Genomic DNA, 19,754 nt, shown 5'->3' with positions numbered 1-19,754 from the left:
GGCAACGTGTTCACTTAGAGCAGATCATAGCTGGAACGTTTGAAGCAGAATGAACTAATAGGTTTCCAATCAAATAGTCTGAGAAACTATTTTTTTAAAATTAAGCTTAAAAGGAATAAGTTTGATACTACCGTCGTATGTTCATTTAGTTGTCATCATTGAATTAACTACTACTACTACTACTACTACTACTACTACTACTACTACTACTACTACTACTACTACTACTACTACTAGGTCTAGGTCTAACTGGGTTAAATGTCTTCAACAGGGTATCAAAAATAGGAACTCTGTCTTAAAATGGGTAGGAAAATCAGCGATATTTGTCTTAAACAGGGTCAGGGTATGAGGGGCCGCGCCGCACCTCCCCAACCAGGGATACATCGAGTGCCGCCCCCCCCCCCCCCCGCCCCGGGCCATAGTACAAGTTTCTGCGTACTTAGCTCAGGATGACGATGACAGTGACCCGCAAGCTGAAGTTGACGCGTGATGCTATTTTGTCACTCACTTCTGGTAACTCACCATACAGTTGTTCGTTTAGTGTGCGACTGCTCCGGTGTATGTTGAGGGCCTTGTGTAGCATTCTTGTGTATGTTCCATTGAGGGATTTTTCCTTGACTACAGACATGGTCCAGCTTTCACAGCCATCATGATAACAGGATTGATTCCACTGTGGATTGACCGTTTAAATGTATATTCATTTGATCTTCTGTTTTGGAAACCATATGGACACTCCTTACGGTTGGCTTGAGCTTTTTAGTCTAATCTTTTTATAGTTTTAGCATTTAAGAAAAGAAAGTCACCATCACCTTGGAAAAAATATTGCTATTTTAATCATCCGTCATTACCTCAGATACGTTTGGCACCGACGGTGGTTAATTAACCTCTAGCATTTCGTTTGGAAAGATCTCATTGCGGGCTACATAACTGAGCCAGGTAAGACGAAAGATTTCGAAAGGACATCATATCGATAAACACCTTTTCCGGACAAGACTTTGGACTCTGATTTCTCGAACTATTTTTAAGTGATATTACCCCCCACGCTTGCGTAAAAACAGAAAGACACGACGGCGCTATATATGTCAGGCATTTACGGGTCAGTTCTACCAGACAAACAGAGGAAGGGGTTTAACTGTGGAGAATATTTCTCAAAGTGCAATTTGGGGAATTTTTAGTGATAACAACATTTTAAAGTCAGGGCTTTTATTCCACACATTACACACCGACATTTCGCCTCAACTTGAAAAGAAATGCTTTTATTTCAATACATTTATGTGTGTGTGCATGCATGTGCAGTCTTTAACCATCATAAGTTAGGATTCGTTCTACATTGAATATGCTTTGCTTTCATTTCTGATCTACTGTAATTAAACGCATTCATGAGTCAGAGGATCATGAATATGGAACAACACAATCATCAGTGAAATCTCGAGTGCCATTGTGCCGCCTTTCGTCAGTTTTCAATCTTTTTCTGTTTTGCAATTCAGAGAGCGAGCAGCTGCGCAAATGTTTCTCTGGTATGTAGCAAGCTGAAAAAGAAAAGTTAAGAAAACGATATGTTGAATAATAATCCAATTGAGAGACTACAGAGACACAGCACTGCACGCTTTACCAAAAGGTGGGGATATGAACATTGAAGTGACGCGAGTCATGCGAAACGCGACCAAAGATTTCATGGTCCTTGTTGGCAGGCTGTTTGATCGTAGCTTGGAAATTTATGATACTGAAAAGTGATAAATTTTGGAGCTTTTACATTAAGCGTGTAATTAGGCTGAGGGAATCAAGAAGCCATCATGATGCTGATTTTACCAAAAGAATCTGAGAAAAACTCCTGGAGAAATTCAGTGAACCCGGCAATAAGCAAATCACAGTGGTCAACATTTCAGTGCAGACAGTGAATGATATAAAACTTCTTAGCTTACCTTCAAGCCTTCTGCAGAGATAGGGTCACGGCGAAACTTATTTGCACTGTTTTCTAACGACCATATGAGCGCTTCTGCACCTTGATTACCAACCAACAGCATAACTGACGAGATCGCGCACATGAAAATCAGGGAAGATGAAGGTTTCATGGCTTTGAGTAATCAAGGCTCTCAAAATTTAGTCTCTATAGCTCTCTTTTGTTAGGATATGATCGTTCCACCAAAAACAGTCGAATTTATATGCTCAGTAAGTTATTTGTACGTGGCTGTTAAAATTGAATTAAAGAGGACCTTTAAAGTGCCATTAAAGGAAATAAATATAGCTTTTTTAATATGTATCAATTGCTTTACTTTGTCAGCAAGAAAAAAAGTACAAGAACCCTTTGTGATATTATAATAATTAATAAGAGATCTGTATTTCCACAAGGTTTCGATTATTTATTTAAGTGTATTTGTAATAGGTTCTCGTCCTGACTAGAAATTAGTAGGCTTTTAAAAAGAGTCAGGAAAGAAGCCAGATGGAAGTGTGATCTGCAATTGATACCTAGTTTTGATCTTGATCCCTCTAAATGTTTTAAGAAAGTTTTTATGTAACAGCAACTTTATAATTTAACCACGCGCCCTGCCGAAATCCAGCAATTGGTAAGAGCTTCCTGTAAGTTTCGCCCATGGTCTCTTCTTGGCTTGTCTTAGTTTTGCTTATTGTAAGTCCTTTCCATTTATTTTCAGTACCTGTTTCTATTTGGGATTCCACAAACTCTACAGCTGTACGTCAATTTTCCCTCAAACAACTGTTGGACCCAGTTTTAGAAGATGCGGCCGTTGCCACTCAAGAAAATTATTCCTACTGCAAATATAGAAACTTGTCCTTCATGGAATTCTCAATTGATTTCGCGTATTTCAGATAACACAACAGTTTTTCCTATATTTCCTTCATTACTTTCCTTTCTTTATCGACTAATAATTTTGAAAGAAAGATTAACTAATCAACCAAAGTGAACCAATTTGTATTAAAAAAGAGTCAATTGAAAAAATGAACATGACATACATTAAAAAATGATGGAAGTGTGATTTGCAATTGATATCTAGTTTTGATCTTGATCTCTCTAAATGTTTTAAGAAAGTATTTTTATGTAACAGCAACTTTATGTTTTTACCAAGCGCCCTGCCGAAATCCAGCAATTGGTAAGAGCTGCCTGTAAGTTTCGCCCATGGTCTCTTCTTGACCTGTCTTAGTTTTGCTTATTGTAAGTCCTTTCCATTTATTTTCAGTAATTGTTTCTGTTTGGGATTCCACAAACTCTACAGCTGTACGTCAATTTTCCCTCAAACAACTGCCGGTTGGACCCAGTTTTAGAAGATGCGGCCGTTGTCACTAAAGAAAATTATTCCTGCTGCAAATCTAGAAACTTAACTTGTCCTTCTTGGAATTCTCAATTGATTTCGCGTATTTCAGATAACACAACAGTTTTTCCTATATTTCCTTCATTACTTTCCTTTCTTTATTGACTAATAATTTTGAAAGAAAGATTAAGTAATCAACCAAAGTGAACCAATTTGTATTAAAAAAGAGTGAACTGAAAAAATGAACATGACATGCATTAAAGTTTAAGATAATGCATTAATAATGTTGAGCTATTAAAACACTTCACACGCAAAATTACAGGTAAAAATAATTGTTACGAGGAAACGTGACAAGCATATGTTGCAATAAAAAACAAAAGTTAAATACGAGAGACCCATGCATGATCTCTTTTTTCTCGGCGTGCTTCTCTTATTCTGGGCGCTCAACAAAACAATACATAGCGGCCTTAAAGGGCCCACCTCCAACCGACAAGCTTTTCGACCGTTTGTTTTGTTATGGAAATTTGCATTGCTTATCGTGGCGATCTGATTGGCTCACAATGCCTGTCAGTTAAAGGTGGGCCTTTAACAACCAATAAACTGATCGTCATTATGCGTATGACACCTGTACAAATAATAGCATTTAAATAAGGATTCATGGAAATCATAGGCAATGAAGGAGGAAGAATCGAGCTTGCTATTGAACTACTATTCCCATGCAAGCATATAAAATTACTTCAACACAACTAAACTGGAAAGAATACTTTCCGTCCAGTTTACTCCAACAATCACCGTGGCAACTCAGAATTGTAACTTTACGGCCGTAATGAAGGCGATGTCTTTTATTGATTCCGTTGTAAATGCTTCCCACGGTCTTGATATGTATATACTAGCGTCGTGACGAATGATCAACATTATTTTCTATTGCATAACAACTTGTAGTGGGGATGGAGAACGCAGTAGGTTTTCAGTATAGGACAATGCGAACTGTCTGCCCGCAAACACAGCGCCTCTGGTCCGCGCTGTAATTAGACAAATGTTAATTCAAACAAATGCGCTTCGAATCCTAATTTTTGACGTTCACGACGATTTTCGCTGCCAACATCACTTCCCCTCGTCAAGATCTGATCCACAGGCAACCCTCTTAGCTGGAGAAGAAGATAACTTGGATAGCTGCATTAAACGTTTCAAGCATTTTTTTCGTTTTCCTATTGAAATTAAAAAACTATAAACAAAAACATTGTTTGATCTGGGTCTTGAAATGAATGAGTTTTGACAGCGCATTCAAGTATTAACCGCTGCAAAATAAATGGCGCAACAGCTACAGCATTTTAGTATAACTGTGATGTATTCGGGCATGAAGGAGGCAGTGTGGTTTGCCTCTGGCCAGTTGGGATTCTTAACAGTTGTTGTTCTGTTTCGTCATTTCGTTGATCGTGTTTCATTGGCCCTGAAAAGCCCCTATGGGGAACGGTATGTATGTATGTATGTATGTATGTATGAAAGGAGAGAAGGTAAAAGCAAGGATAAAAACAGATACTGTCGTTTGCCAAAGTCTGACTTGGATACACTTTCGTTTTATTGTTGTTTAAATAATATCGTTAGCTATGAGTCCAGTGGAGGTACAATATAGAGCTCCATTGCTGCCAGAATTGTTTGAGCCAATTCAGAAGGGATGAATCCGCTGCATGGCCTCCATCGTTGGGGATTCTTCCTCAGTCTTCCTCTTGATGCTGTGGGAGTAAAAGTGAAAAAGAATAAGAAGGACGATCCACAAGTTAATAAGCAAACCATAACACTCCTTCTATACTCCATCACAGCCTGTCTTACCAATAGTTTTGATTTTCTCAACACTGCTTTATGTGCCCTCAAAGTGTTTGTCAGAAAATGAAGCTACATCACTTACACAATTTATTTTTGAGCTGCTGATTGAAAATGTTGTTTTCCTTGTCTTGCTCATGAGGAAACATAAACATTAAAAGAATACTAAAACGCAGAGCAAATGACGAGATTGGTTCGAATTTCTCGAACTTTATTAGTGACTTTTATAATAGTCACGTGTTTATTAGAGACGCGAAAGATAGTCGTGTGTCATCAGTAATAATAATAGTAGTAGTAGTAGTAGTAGTAGTAGTAGTAGTAGTAGTAGTAGTAGTAGTAGTAGTAGTAGAGGTAGTGGCAGAGGTGGCGGGGGTGGAGATGGTGGTGGAGGTGGAGGTGGTAATGTTAGTGGTATAGGTAGTGGTAGTGGTAGTGGTAGTGGTAGTGGTAGTGGTAGCGGTAGTGGTGGTGGTAGTGGTGGTGATGGTGGTAGAGATGGTGGTGATGATAGTGGTAGTTAATGTTTTGTCATAGTTATTTTCATTGATTTCTCTTAACGACTATTATTGTAGTAGTCAATCAGGGTCTTGACGTGTTTACGCATTCGCAGAGTGTCGCGATGCTTGATGTTGATCAATCTCATTTCACTAAAAATAAGTATTGAATGCAAGAGAAACCTTGACCTTTTAATGATCATCTGTTTCCCGACAAAGTTGAAAGAATCAAAAGTAGGAAAAGGAGGGGCAACATAAGTTGCCATTAAAATCCTTTCAAAATCTTTATGTATTAATCAAAAATTTCCTGACCATTAAAAAACCATCTATGAAACACATATGCATAACTTTGGAAATCCAACGATTCACGTCATCGCAGTTACGATATGCGAACGCGGCCGTATTTCCGGAAACTTTTACGTCTACGTTCCCAGTCTAAGGAAGGAAAGACGGATTAAAATCGTGGCGTTATTTGAAAATCTGAGTGAAGCTCCAGCACTTGGCTATGTAACCAACAATATTGGTCTCATTCACACAGAAACTCTTCAATAGGGTATCAACGGGATTAACCGTCCAACGGGCCAAAATTTAACCGTCAACCGTCAAAATCGCAATATTTTTACCTTCAACCTTCAAATGGGCAAGCCAATATTAGCTCTCAAATGTCTCAGATATCCTTAATCAAGCTTAAATAGGATCATGTTATCCCCTTTATATATGATTGACGTACATCTATGTACCAAGTCCTGTAACTTCTTGTGTGCAATTCCGTTTCTAGTCTCGGAAAAACCGGTAAGCAACAGAACTGACTTCCGTCTGTAAACACTTCCGGTCTCATAAAGACGTCAGTCATCATGCTTCACTTCGCATCACCCTGCCGATGGTTCAAGGCGTTCACAGGCCAAACACGTCGACTATTGGTCACTAAGATACGAAATTGAAATACCCCGCTCAGGGTTTTGCTCCAACGAGCGCCTCTTTCAAGGATCTCCCTTTTCTATACGAACTATGGAGAGGATTTTTAAAGATTTTTCTAAGCAAGGGCTGGTTTTGTAGACGCTGCCAGTTGGTGGTTAAAATCAGTTTGAAAATTCAATGTGCACTGATAGGAAATATTATGTAACAAACGGCAAAAATCTTTTGTGTGCTTTTTGTTCATCTTTAAAGCCGACATTCTTCAGATATGAAAATGTTCACAATGTTATCCGGATAACCCCTGTATCATAATCTGTGTTTGCATTGTGCGATGTTTTTCCTGACGCGTAGGGCGGCGGTGATCTAACCCGAAGGTCGTGGGTTCAATTCCCACCCTGGTCAGAGTTTTTTCTCTGTCCTTGTGTGGGCCCATTTCAATTAGTAGGGCTAACGCTCGCATAGTTCATATAAGGTAGAAAACTAGCACTTCACATTACACTCTAATCAGTTAAGTTTGTATGAGGTAGTTTGATTATATCTGTTTCAAACGTAGCCATGAAAATACTGCCGTTTTTGTACCCAAAAAAGGTTAGGGTTTAGGGTTAGGGTTAGTGTTAGGGTGGACCTGCCGGGGATTCGAACCCTCGACCTTCCGCACGGGAGTTTAGTGCACTCTCGATTGATCCAATCGGTCGATGGTTGCCTTCATTGTATGCTTGCCTCTAAGAGAAGTCAATCTGATTATATCAGTTTTCCCTTTTTATTCCATCCTTTTCGTGCGTCATTAATCATTGAACAACTTGAATGACATCCACGATGCTCTCTTTGTTTAAGGGATGGAGATTTTCAAATACAAGAAAAGATTTTCTACGGATTGTGAAAATTATCGCATTTGCAATAGCCAATTTTCTGATTGTAAAAAAACCCCAACTCTTGGTTGCAATTTCTTTCTTCTGTCAAATACTAGTAATGTTATGCTGCTTGAAAAAACATCATTTCATCGAGTTAACGAGGTTTCGTCTCTATAGAAAAGAGACTGCAAAAAAGAAGGTTCACGTCAAAAATAAATATATTTCTTATCAGAAAGGTTTTAAAGTACAATTTATCAATTGCAATTTTCAACATACCAAGTCTTCGTAAGGTAGGTGATAATCACTTATCAGCCAGGCTTTGTATTTGAATCCTCCATCATTGCGATGTCTCCGATTACGTGAACAACGTCTTTTTCTCCTGCATCTTCTCCTTCGTCTCCTTTGTCCTTTAGGCCCTTCAAAGTGGGCCTCTGTCTCGTCCATCACAAGACAGCTGAGAACTAGTAGTAATATGCTTAGGACGATAAAAACACGCTTCGGATCCATGATATATTCGAGTTCTACTCAAAAGTTTTTTTTTTTTTTTTGGGAACAGTTTTAGTATCGACTTGGCTATGGTGCTGTCATCAATGAGTTTCGTGTTCCTCAGAAGTTTGATTTTCCTAATGTGATTAAAACAGTAAAACCACCCGCAGGGCTACCAACGGTTATCAAGTTGCCTCAGAATCTGTCAGCGAGAGAAAACGTAAAATTAAAATACAACAACAACTATATAAATAAATAATAGAATGCCAAAGAACCAAAGTTCAACCAAGAACAAAATAATTCAGTTCCAGACACCCAACTCAGCAATTCATAACGAGAGGGAAATACGTGAAGCCATAGCAGAGCGCAACTTGCAGTGTCTGTTCTTATAAGTTTCGCTTTACGGAAAAATCCAAACGTCAACTGAGCTAAAACGACCATCTTGGACAGACTAAATGGAAAATCGAGACTACCCCTCGCCCCAAAATCAATGATGGACTTTACGCGTCTTCATCCTTGATTTAGGGGTAAGGGGGCATTTGTTTTCCATTTTAATCTGTCCAAGATTGTACCTGGGGGAAGGAGGAGGAGGAAGCAGGTGTTAGCCAAAACGATCAATAAAATTCGGTGTATCTTATTGAATGACTGTTAGCCACGACCAGCGATTAACTACTGAGTTAATAGGAATAAGGAATCAATAAGATCACCTACCGGTAATTATTTTCATGGCGTGATAACAAGCAAAGGCCTGTTCTTCACCATTTTTTCATCACACGCAAACGCGAAACTAAATCTCTCTTAAACGTTCAGTCAAGAGTGCGAGTCAGCAGTGGAATAAATTTAATTTACTAACTCACTAAAACTAATTAAAACCGTCTGCTAATAATTTCAGATATTTGCTGGATATTAACTCTTGTGATCTCTGTTATCTTGTGTGTTAAAAATGCCAACATTCAATTGGAGCTGAAAGAAACCTTGCTATCATCATTGAGGTTAGAGGTATGCAATGGAAAGTGTGAATTCAATTTCCCTACTGACGACTGAACGCTTCAACATTTCTATGGTGACAGAGGACCCCAGGAGCGTGCACTAAAATCGGGCTTGCGGCTTGTTGAATTCAGTACGTATCTATTATGAAAGACAGCTCATGTAGTTTGCACGTTGTCGGATTCTTGTATATCCATATTCATATGCAGCCACTGACAATCACGAGTGAGTTGAACCTGCCAGGGTCTGCGCTTTTTCTTTTCGGTTTTTCATGGAGAGTTTTTTGTAGCGCTTTTTCCTACCACGAGAAGTAAAGCGAGTGAGTAACTTTCCTGGATCTCTGAATTTTACATTTAGTTTTGTGGAAAAACGGAAATAAGTTGCCCAGAATGAGTAGAACAACCTGCAATGTCATTGGCAATGTCTTCTTCGTTAGTACTTCCCGGTTATTCCAACCTTTTAAAGCATGGTTTCCACATCAGGGGCACCCAACGAGAATATTGTTCAAAACCACTTAAACATAGCATTGTTAAACGTATTTTAGTATTTAAAGGTAGATATAGGCATATTTTTATCCCCTAAAAATTTTTCATCTGTTCGGACTTCCTAGCTGAAAGTCTAGTGATCCGAAAATTATAGGGATCAAAACTTACCTTTTCGAAAATTTCAGCCAGAAAAAAGGCTCCCGTAAATTCTAGGTGACCTTTTTAGGGTAAAAATCCGTTTAAAATGGGCAATTTTACCATTTTTCAGATGTTCGAAAATCCTAGGAGAGGCAGGCACGAAAGACATTTTACAACAAATGTTCCGAAAATTCTAGAGCTAAAATCGTCTTCCGAACAGATATTTTCCGAAAATTGAGGTTGGGTGCCCCTGTCCACATCATCTGCAACGGTCTGCGACACGATCGGTAGCTGTCTGCGTCGGTCTTATCGCAGACGATCGTAAGAACCGCAGGCAAATGTTTCCATTGAAATCTGAAGCGATCGCAGACAAGCGTACCACCGGAATAGTGAATTCTAAACCCACGGGTTCCACCAAAATGGATCCTTGATTCCATCGAAATTCTGGATTCCATACATGGATTCCGGATTCCACGCTCTGCCGGGATTTCGGATTCCAAAGCCACACGTTTTCTGGATTCCGGATTCCTTCACATCGGGCGAACTCTTCTTAAACTCAAATCCTTAACCATGCAAAGGCGATCTTTGGCAACATAGGATTTTTCATTAGAATGATCTATCCATGTCATATGTTTAAGTACCTTTTTTAAGGCTTGAAAAACTGAAAATGGTCCATTGATTTCAAATTTCAATGGATTCTCATCCTACTTGGCCTTAGCTACACTCGAGCGCGACAAAAATACTTTTAATTAATAAAAATACGGGTTTTACTCTCGTACAACGGCTATTTCCGACGTTTAATTTTCGTTTGGTTATCTTAGAACCAACTGATAGACCTTTTGAACTCCTCCACCGAGACTTACTCGCTTGCAAGGACCCCAGGAGCGTGCACTATGCGTTAAATCGTGCATGATTATTAGAAACTAAATATTTTAAGCAAGAGCCGATACAACGTAGATTTGATTTGATTTGATTTGATTTTAGTACACCACTAAAATCAAATCAAATCTACGTTGTATCGTGTCTTGCTTAAAATATTTAGTTTCTCAACTTGAAATAACGCCGATCAGATCAAGCCACTGATCCAACGTACACCGATAGGAAAATTGTCCACGGTTGCTTGCTTCAAAACTCATGATTATTAGACTTCACGTCATTAACTGGATGACCGGCACAAAAATAGGGGGAGACAGATTCCTGGAGAAGGCTCCAAATGGTGAAATAAACGTTCGGTAGGATATTACCTCCTAAATTACCTCTAACTAAAGGCAACATGTCAATCTGCTCTCTGTTGTCTAAAACGATTTTTCTTCGGGTATTGATGTTCAGATTGATGTCAATTTGTACTAAATCTGACTAAATCAAAGGTTCATACAATCAAAAGAAGTAAAGCTCTTGTGAAGTCCACATCTTTGTCTAATCGGTTACCTTTTCTTGATTGCGTTTCTGCAAAATGAGCCAGACCTCTCATTAAGATGATGAGTTTGGGTGGTTTTGATCTTTTTGTAAAATATTGTTTGAGAGCAAATGCTAGAACGGCGTATTGCAGCAAATAGAGTAAAACAACTCTAGTTACCTGCAGCTCCTACAGATTTAAAATGATTTTTGAATGCTCCATAGAACAGTAGCGCAAATAGACCTCTATTAAGCTGATTTCATAGCTGACAGGAAATAGCAATCAACAAAATATCTGCTTACAGTTAACATGATAGCTGTAGCTGAGAGTCTTTGCATAAGCAAGGGCTTCATGCAATGAAACCTGATGCACAGAAATTCATTCGGCATGATCGGAGGCTCATGTTTGTTCGGTTCACAGTGAATGCAGAAAAAATACGATTTTGCATAGCACTAGTCCACTGTTCCATTTTTACATTTAATTACTTGCAGGTAATAGACTCTATACTAAAAACTTAATTGTTTTTGGCAAACAATCAATTTATATTTTAACTCACACAAATACGACAAACGGGAAAATGATATAAATTACAAGAAAAAAGAGAACAAAAGAGAAGTAGGTAAATTAAATTATACTGTGCGAAGTTTGGGGCACATTTAACACATGATTAAGAACATTCCCAGTAAAGCCTGGTTTCCATATGATCGTCTGGATCGTCCCGATCGCCCCAGTCGTTTCAAATAATGTTCAGAGGCGATCGAGACGTGTAACGATACCGCATTGTGACATTGTGTGACATTCTTATAATAGTGTAATCGACTCTTGTTATGATTTGACCATAGGCAGTCCAAGCTCGCGTCACTACAGACAGCCGTTGAGAATTTAAACGCGTTATAAGACTTTGTATGGGAAATAAAACACCGTCGATTATGAAGCCTAAAAAATGCTCAATTTAACGTTCATTCAATAAAATGAAAAAAAAATGACTCACCTCTGGTACGAAGTACAGTCATTTCATATACAACACTTACCCCATCTCCACAGCGGCTTCTCGAACAGCTCCATGGTTACGAGTGACGCTGTGGGGATGGGGTAAGTGTTCTGTACCTCATTGGGTGGAGTTAATTTGACCTCGGACCCAAGCTCCGTGTCCTGTCCGGTTATCAGCAGCTGTTAAATTCATCAGCTATCGTGGAATCGAAGCAGAAAATGCTCATTTCCAGCCAAGTGCGTGGGAATTTTTGACGACGAAACATTCACGGAGGTTCGCAAATGATGTGGCTTTAGCTTTGCGTGAAAAAATCGTGGCTGGGATGGATTTTCGAGTCGCAAACCGCCTCTGAGCTGACAACAGTCGAAATCTTAGTGTGCAGCCTTGACTTCGTCTTAGAACAGTGAAAACACAGACTTCCCGAAACGGTAAAATAAGCTCCAAAAGGCACAAGAATACACCAGAGGTGAGTCATTTTTATTCATTTTATTGAATGAACGTTAAATTGAGCATTTTTTAGGCTTCATAATCGACGGTATTTTATTTTCCATACAAAGTCTTATAACGCGTTTAAATTCTCAACGGCTGTCTGTAGTGACGCGAGCTTGGGCTGCCTATGCTGAGACGAGTAAACGTGACGCGGCTTCGGCGCCAATTTCACATTCCAGCGTGCGCTCCAGATTATGCGGTTTCTTGTTATTGACAGTTGCTGCTTCGGAGTAACAGCTTTGTGGCTGGATAAACCATAGATAAACCATACCACTTGGGTCTGAATGTCATGGGTAATTCTTTTGGTCTTTTTGATGTATCCATAGTGATTTCTTGTGGGCAGTTTCACTGTGGGAATATGATCGGTCACACACAAAACACGCACTCCCCTTGGGTAAAGTCCTATTTTAATAATAATAATAATAATTTATTTCTAGTGCATTCCAAAATCTCAATGCCCTTACAAAAAACATAAAAATTATAACCTACAAACTATAAAACATGTATAAAATATATATATATAATAAAATAACAAAAGAATAAATTAATTAATCAAAAAGAAAAGTCTTAAGTTGTTTCTTAAAAACGTCAATGGTCATATTACTCCATAAGGCGGGTTATATTTTCCCGAGGGCAAAAGAGCCCCGGGCAAAAGAGCTAGTGGAACCGAAACTAATATATTAAAGACTAGCATTCGTCTCGTTCTCTTTCTCTTTAACGTTTAAAATAAGGCATAAAACGCTACAAGACGATTATATGGAAACACTACCCAGACGATCGCAAACGACCCGGGCGACTGAGACGACCTCGATCAATGAGTTCTATCCAAGCAACTGATCGATCGCTTGGTCTAAAAGGTCAGCTATAGGTGACCATAGGTGTCACGTAGGCCTAAACTCTTGTTTTTCGGCCTCTAAGGCTTATTGAGAAATAAAACACAAATGGTGGTTAAAAAAACTCAACACAAACTCACAAACACAAACATGATGAAACCACAAATTTTATGAACTTGACGTTTTGTACAACCTCATTAAGTGAAACGTTATCAGATTTGAAAGCTATTTATTCATTAAGTATAAGGGCTGGTTTAAGTTCTTGTATAACCAATAAAAGGCTATTTGTTTCCAGGGACTGAAGCGATTTTTACATCGGAAAAACAAAGCTTAGACTTAATAGAGAAACTAAACACTTAAATGCCTACATCAGCCCTTGCTGACTACATCAATGTCAGTGAACACAACATCAAGTGCGATTTATTTTGACATTCTTTTGTCGAGAAAAACTGCTTGGCACTTTAACAGGTAAAGGAATATTGTTTACACACATTTTTAAGGTAGTTTTTCTTAATCGCGAACCTTGATTTTTACAACGGGTACCTTTTGAAAAGTTTAGCAAACGAAACGTTTAGTTCAGTAAAAAATTCGCATACACATATGATGCAAAACGACTAACTTATGTAAACGATACAGATAATTTGTCACTCAAGAACGAGTGCCCATGTCAATCTGCAACCTCGTTCCCAGGGTCTCTCTTCTCTGCCCCCATTGTAGTTGAGAAAAGACCCTGGTTCACTCTGGTCACGTGTCTGCCAGAATCTGGAAGGTCCACCAAATGTGTGTTAGGGGATGGGGGGCAGTGTAGGCAATGTCGACGTTGCAAAGGATGGAATCAGCAAGCAATTGATTTTGTGGTCAGATGACCATCGAAATAACTTTTGACGGCAATATTTTATGTACTACGCATATGGAATTCGACGTGAAAGGCAAAAGTTGTGGTCAAATCGATCGGACACCACAGAAAATATCCTCGCGTTATTCAAGTTTTCACCCGTGTGAAGGTCCGGATCAACGAAGAATGCTAATAGTTTCCGACAATTTTAAAGGAAAGAAGATTTTGTCGTGCAAGAAAACAAGCGAAACGTTTATCCATGGGAAACAAACATGTTCAGCGATCAACCGGTGTGTTGTTATTTAAGTTTTCATGTCACGTATCGACCTCAAATCATCAAATCAAACTGTATTGACATGTGCAGGTATGTTATTTTGTTCCTTGATTTTCGTTTTTCTTTCGAATGTTTAACAACGTGATTCCTAAAGTCGCAATCTTGAACAGCGAGTTGACCGTTTTGACTTACGATATTTATATTTTTAACTTCGAGTAAATCGTCGATGTCGTTGAGATATTTTTTACCACTGCACAGCGCTTTCATAGCGTGTATATTTTTAGCCGCGGTAAAATAAAAGAGACATTTTTATCAAGCAAACGTAGTACTTGGTGTATTCTTTTATGTTAGTGTTTGTTCTGGAGAAGCAGCTTTAGCTACTAACGAAATCAATCTTTTTGTGAACGTCAATCGAGGCCCTACATGGAACTTTTGAAGTTGTCTTGTCGATCACGAAAGCTCTTGTATTTAGGTTGACCGCTTGTACGGGAATTCATTTCCTGTGGGTATAAAACATCCGCTCTTTTGACCTTTTTGATACTTACATTGTAAGATAAAGATCACTTATTTCGCCCAGTTGCGGAATCAAAATATAACGAAAACACTACCCTAGTGGGAAAATGTTTCTAGACGAGTGCCACGTGACCAGATTTCTCAACGACAATGGAGGCAGAGAAGAGAGACCCTGGGAACGAGGTTGGTCAATCTGCTCACGCTTCCGTTTTAAGGAGATTTTACTTTTTGACCAAATTCACGCTGCCAATGTGCCAAAGAAACGTTTAAATAAGAATAAAACGCAAACAGCGGTTACAAAAATTTGCTTGAACTGCATAGCTTTTTTTTTATAAACTTCACATTTCGTATATTACAAGAAATAATCATCAGCACGCACTTGTTCTGCTCTTGTGCTCATCATGTTCGTGTTATCGGCCGAGCGAAGACTGGGTATAAGGACTGAGATGTGCCTTTGTCGACACTATTTTAAATGCAATCTTTAGTAAAATAGTAAACTAAAGTACATAAACAAGTGATCAAATCAAGATAAATATGCCACATTCGCTTTAAACAGTAGTAAAATGACTCTGTTGAAAATCGTACCACAGATACCCCAAATCTTGGACTCGACGAGATGCAGAAATACAATGAAATCTGAAAGTTGATACCCTATTAAACCAACGGCGTTTCGTTGTGCGTCTTAAAAGCAATCTTTGATGGTGAAAGCAAAGTCTTTTGTTTCTTGGTTTGCTGAAAAAAATTGGTGAGTTCCATAGCTGAGCCTTATTTGTGCGTATTTGTGATGCGTCATCTGCATGTTTTCCGAAGCTATATTCTCTGCTCCCGAAAAGATCAATGAATTAAATGAAATGAAAGAATAAGTTATGGGCTTGTGGAATTGCTCTTACCGACACATCTTAGCAATTCTCATAAATAGAGCTTGAATGAGTTTACGATTCCGCTAATGTTTCTCGGGAACATTCATCCGACCAACTCAGAACTGGCAAGATATAAGGACATCAAGCGCATTTCTTTGTCAGAGGACCGCGGCCGTATTGTGAGGAGCAACGATCGTAACTTTTTTAAAGCTCCTTATTTCTTGTGTAATGTCTATGGGAAGTACGACAATCATTCCTTCATTTCGCACGGACAGTATATATGGACTTTGAGAACTAATTTCCATGCTTCAGTGATTATGTATTGCATGAAGAGGCTTACCGTATTAGTCAAGATTCCACTTCTTCATGAACACGCCTGAGGTTACCAGCCAGTATAAAGTAAGGCTTAGTATTTTCTTCAGTATATATCCCTCTATATTTGTTTTTCGTTATTAGACCACTCTCTTGCTCGAAAGGTTTGATGTGTTTTTTCTTACAACTCGGGAAAACATGTCAATGGTATTAAAATTAATCACTTAAAAGCTCTAAACGAGTGTTTATATGTAACACAGTGTCACGGCTCTTGAATCTCAGGAATCTCATCCATATGCTAAATTAAATTAATTTCTGTTCGAATCTATGCACGTCCGGTATAACATTTCTAATTTTAACCTCAAATAAGACAAGTGAAGGTCAAGTTGGACTACAAATTCATTCTAGTGATGAAATGGTATATGAAATGAATCATATATGAACTGCGGATATGAAATGAGTTTTGAGAGCGTCGCACCGGAATCGCGAGGTCACGGGTTCAAACCCCGTTGAAGTCCTGAATTTTTCAGGCTTCTCTACGCAATTGCAAAAACTGCTCTCATAACTGCGAAGATCATAGCTTCACTTAAATTCATTCTAGCGAGCAATGACAGTTAATCTTAAAAACAATCTCATTTAATAATCGTTCAAAATTGTTTGTGTCTAGACTATTAGCTATTAAGGGAGAATCTCAGTCATGTTCTAGTCAACAAATTTTAAATTATAAATCCAAAGTGTCCTCTATTAGTAGAAAGATTTATTCCTTCGGTTAGTTTTTTATCCTGACACAGAAACAAAGTTTACTTACTTACTTAGTGTACCCCAACTCTTACACAGGAAGGCACAGTTCTGCAATGAATATGGTTAATAGCTACATACCGTAGCTACTATATGACATTGTTACCTTTACGCGTCGCATGACCAGGCTTTCTCCTCAGCCAGATGGAAATTTGAAAGGGCCGATTGAGGGCTGGATTCCACATAATCGTTACGATCGCTCGACAAAAAAACTTTACCGATCGGAGATATCATATGAAACCACTGCCGATCGAGGCGACAAGAGAATACCAAGACGAACTGTGTTATCGACAGCAAAATCAATCCAAAATCTATGATTTCACTGTATTTCCCAACGTCTTCCCCCTTTGAAAAACACCCATAACTCGAAAAAAGCAATCCTCAAGCATGAGATGTCGACGATTCACCGCTTCTCGTCGCCGTGTTGAATTTGAACGATGGTCCCGACTACTGTATCACCGTCGTCTATCCAGCGATCGCAGCGATGATAAGACTATGATATATTGGACTGACCTTGATTCGCCGCGTCGCTGAACTATTTATATGTTTCGGCGATCGCAAAGATCGTGACGATCATATGGAACATACGCTCAAGTTATCGTGGCTGAAGATGACAGTTTCATCGGTTACACCACGTGTGGTTTGAATTCAAAGAATTTATCAGTTATTTCCTGTCCAAACGAATGGCCTCTAAACGGATCACACTGAGCGAGAAATTATATCCAATTAGATGGGTTTCGAAGAAAACTCTCAAACTTTTTGCGACAGAAAAACGTAAGTCCAGACGCAAAAAATGTGTGAAGAAGTGGCAGATTTTTTTTGCTAAACTGACCCAGAGGATTGAGCGGAGTTGAAATGAACACTCGGGTAGAAATCTTGCAAGGAGAGTGGCGATCTAATTGCAATCTAAAAATTGCGACACGCAGGGTAGAAGCTGCCACAATATTATTTTCTGGTTTGAAAAGTAGGGATGGTCGAGCGGACTGAATTCACATGCATACCCCTTACCTCTTTTTTTTTTTAAAGCCAAGCCAACAGTCTTCAATCTACCCTGTAAGCAGTACTCTTTGCTTCATTGATCATGACCTTGCATGCGCTCCATAAATATGGACAACAACAGATTTTCGAGAAAATTAGCCCTCAAGCTAAGGAGAGTCTTCGTAAGGCGGTTGTGACGGTAAGTGACAGCCTTAAGAATGCGAGGTCATTTTTGAGGGCATAAAATTGTCCGTGGGCGGTTTGAAGTTCCGTTCCTTTGCCGCTGTGTGGAAGACCATCAAAGTGATCGCGGACTTGAGAGCTCGAAAATGAAACATAACACCCAACAGGACCTCTTCAGTCTCTTTTCTCGTTCTCTTTCTTGTCGCCGTCGTTTTCTTCTATAAAGCAGAGGGAGTAATTATAGGAGGAGGAGAATTTCTTCTTTTTACGTCATTTTGGAAACGTTGCTTGTCCCATTTTCCAGCGAGTTTTTTCCGGAGCAAACTGCGCTTGCGTATGTCACTTCAGTCTTATGCTTGTGCAACATGTGTGAACTTCGTTATGCTTATGCTTATGCTTATGTCGCAGTGTAAACCACGCATCGTGCTTTGATTAACATGACTTGATTGACACTTTGGTACGTGATAAACACTATAGGCATTCGTAAAAAAAAAAAAACCCTAAACCCTAGGCATTCTTTCCGTTCGATTACAGACGAAAATTCACTTCAAAACAGACATGAAAAATATGATACCCAAAGATGAGTAGTTAAGTTATCAAGCAACTCCACCCATGAAAATAAAAACTCTGTCCTTTAAGTCCAAAATTAGCAAGGCTGATCGAACGGTGAAGGAATACATGAATTGTGTGATGGAGACGTTCAATTGACACGAAGGACTCCAAAAGTTGTTACATCAGTAATCGGAAAGAGTGGGGTGATTGAAGGATGAAAGGATATAAAATCTAGCGCCAATGTTCGAAAGGCGCTGCCTTTCTACTAAAAAAATTTTACTTGATATTTTATATCCCTTTCACCGTTCTTTCAGCCTTGCTCCTCTTGGTTTCTTATAACATGTGTATTGTTGATTAGATCCTTCAGAATCCGGTGCTTCTGTTTTGCCAAACACTCACTCCAGGTATATGCCCAGCATAGCTTATATATAAACAATACACAATATACAATATGTATACAATGTGCCCTCCCGGTTGTCACCATAATGGTATATATATATATATATCTATATTAACACGCCACACTTTGGAAGGACCAGACAAATAAACACGTATGAAATTCTAAACAGGTGTAGCATCCCTCCTCCACAGCAATGGAGAATTCATTTAAAATTGCGTTTTGTGTCAGACTTACTGTCTTCAGTTTGTTGCCTTCTGCCAGGAAAGCAGCCTTATTTACACAAGCAGACTGTTTAAAATCTTGGTAGAAATACAGGGTTTCTGGTGAGCGTCCCTTTGTCTCTGGCGTTATTGTAAACGGGTGTTGATTAATTAACGGTTAGGGTTACTATCAGGTCATTGCCGGCTGGGCAATTTGACATACCCTTTGCAGACTAACGTGAACTTCCAGAGAGATGTCAAAGAACATTTTTTTTTAATTTAATGGAAAGAAAAAACAGTTGCAGTCGTTACTTCGGGCTGCAAAATGATTTTTTGTTGCCGAAGAATTGTTATAAAATTTGTGAAAAGTTCCAGGAAAACAGAATTATAGTAATATTGAATATATAGATCCAATCAATCTGAACTGTGTCTGATTCGATGCATGCATGAGATATTAACGCAGTAGACTGCCCCATTGTTTCTACCAAAAATGAATAAACATTTGCTTTTGACCTCGAAACATAAAACGTTAGATCTTTCCTTTAATTCCATTGAATCACTGAATGCTTGGCATTTTTCTCAGACTAAAAAGGGGAAATCCAGATTATCGCTTGTCCGGGCTCCAAAACTAGATGGTCTTTACTCACAGATAAGGACAATCTGCAATTATTAAACTTATATAAAATATATACTTTAC

General features: G+C 38.8%; 3 long non-coding RNA genes across 13 annotated transcripts; 1 reads left to right on the top strand and 2 right to left on the bottom strand.

Moving 5' to 3' along the window:
* Positions 1–1,228: 1,228 nt before the first annotated feature.
* On the bottom strand, positions 1,229–2,189 carry LOC138025912 (uncharacterized). The gene is made up of 2 exons (XR_011127185.1): positions 1,923–2,189; positions 1,229–1,529 (listed from the first exon to the last, which is right to left on the bottom strand). It is a non-coding gene; the product is annotated as an uncharacterized lncRNA (long non-coding RNA).
* Positions 2,190–2,409: 220 nt separating this feature from the next.
* On the top strand, positions 2,410–4,699 carry LOC138025916 (uncharacterized). Its single transcript, XR_011127198.1, has 3 exons — positions 2,410–2,564; positions 2,652–3,107; positions 3,195–4,699. It is a non-coding gene; the product is annotated as an uncharacterized lncRNA (long non-coding RNA).
* A 124-nt stretch (positions 4,700–4,823) lies between these two features.
* Positions 4,824–19,230, bottom strand: LOC138025914 (uncharacterized). 11 transcript variants are annotated; one of them, XR_011127196.1, is made up of 4 exons: positions 11,020–11,034; positions 10,872–10,889; positions 7,624–8,035; positions 4,824–4,999 (listed from the first exon to the last, which is right to left on the bottom strand). It is a non-coding gene; the product is annotated as an uncharacterized lncRNA (long non-coding RNA). The 11 variants fall into 11 exon arrangements; XR_011127190.1 differs by lacking the exons at positions 10,872–10,889; positions 11,020–11,034 and adding an exon at positions 19,092–19,230; XR_011127188.1 differs by lacking the exons at positions 10,872–10,889; positions 11,020–11,034 and adding an exon at positions 17,753–18,397.
* Positions 19,231–19,754: the final 524 nt, after the last annotated feature.

Source organism: Montipora capricornis, chromosome 12 (assembly GCF_036669925.1).
Source record: "Montipora capricornis isolate CH-2021 chromosome 12, ASM3666992v2, whole genome shotgun sequence".
In the NCBI taxonomy this organism is placed as follows: domain Eukaryota; kingdom Metazoa; phylum Cnidaria; class Anthozoa; order Scleractinia; family Acroporidae; genus Montipora; species Montipora capricornis.
The sequence above is the reverse complement of the archived record's forward strand: the minus strand, read 5'-3'. Positions and strand labels throughout refer to the sequence as shown.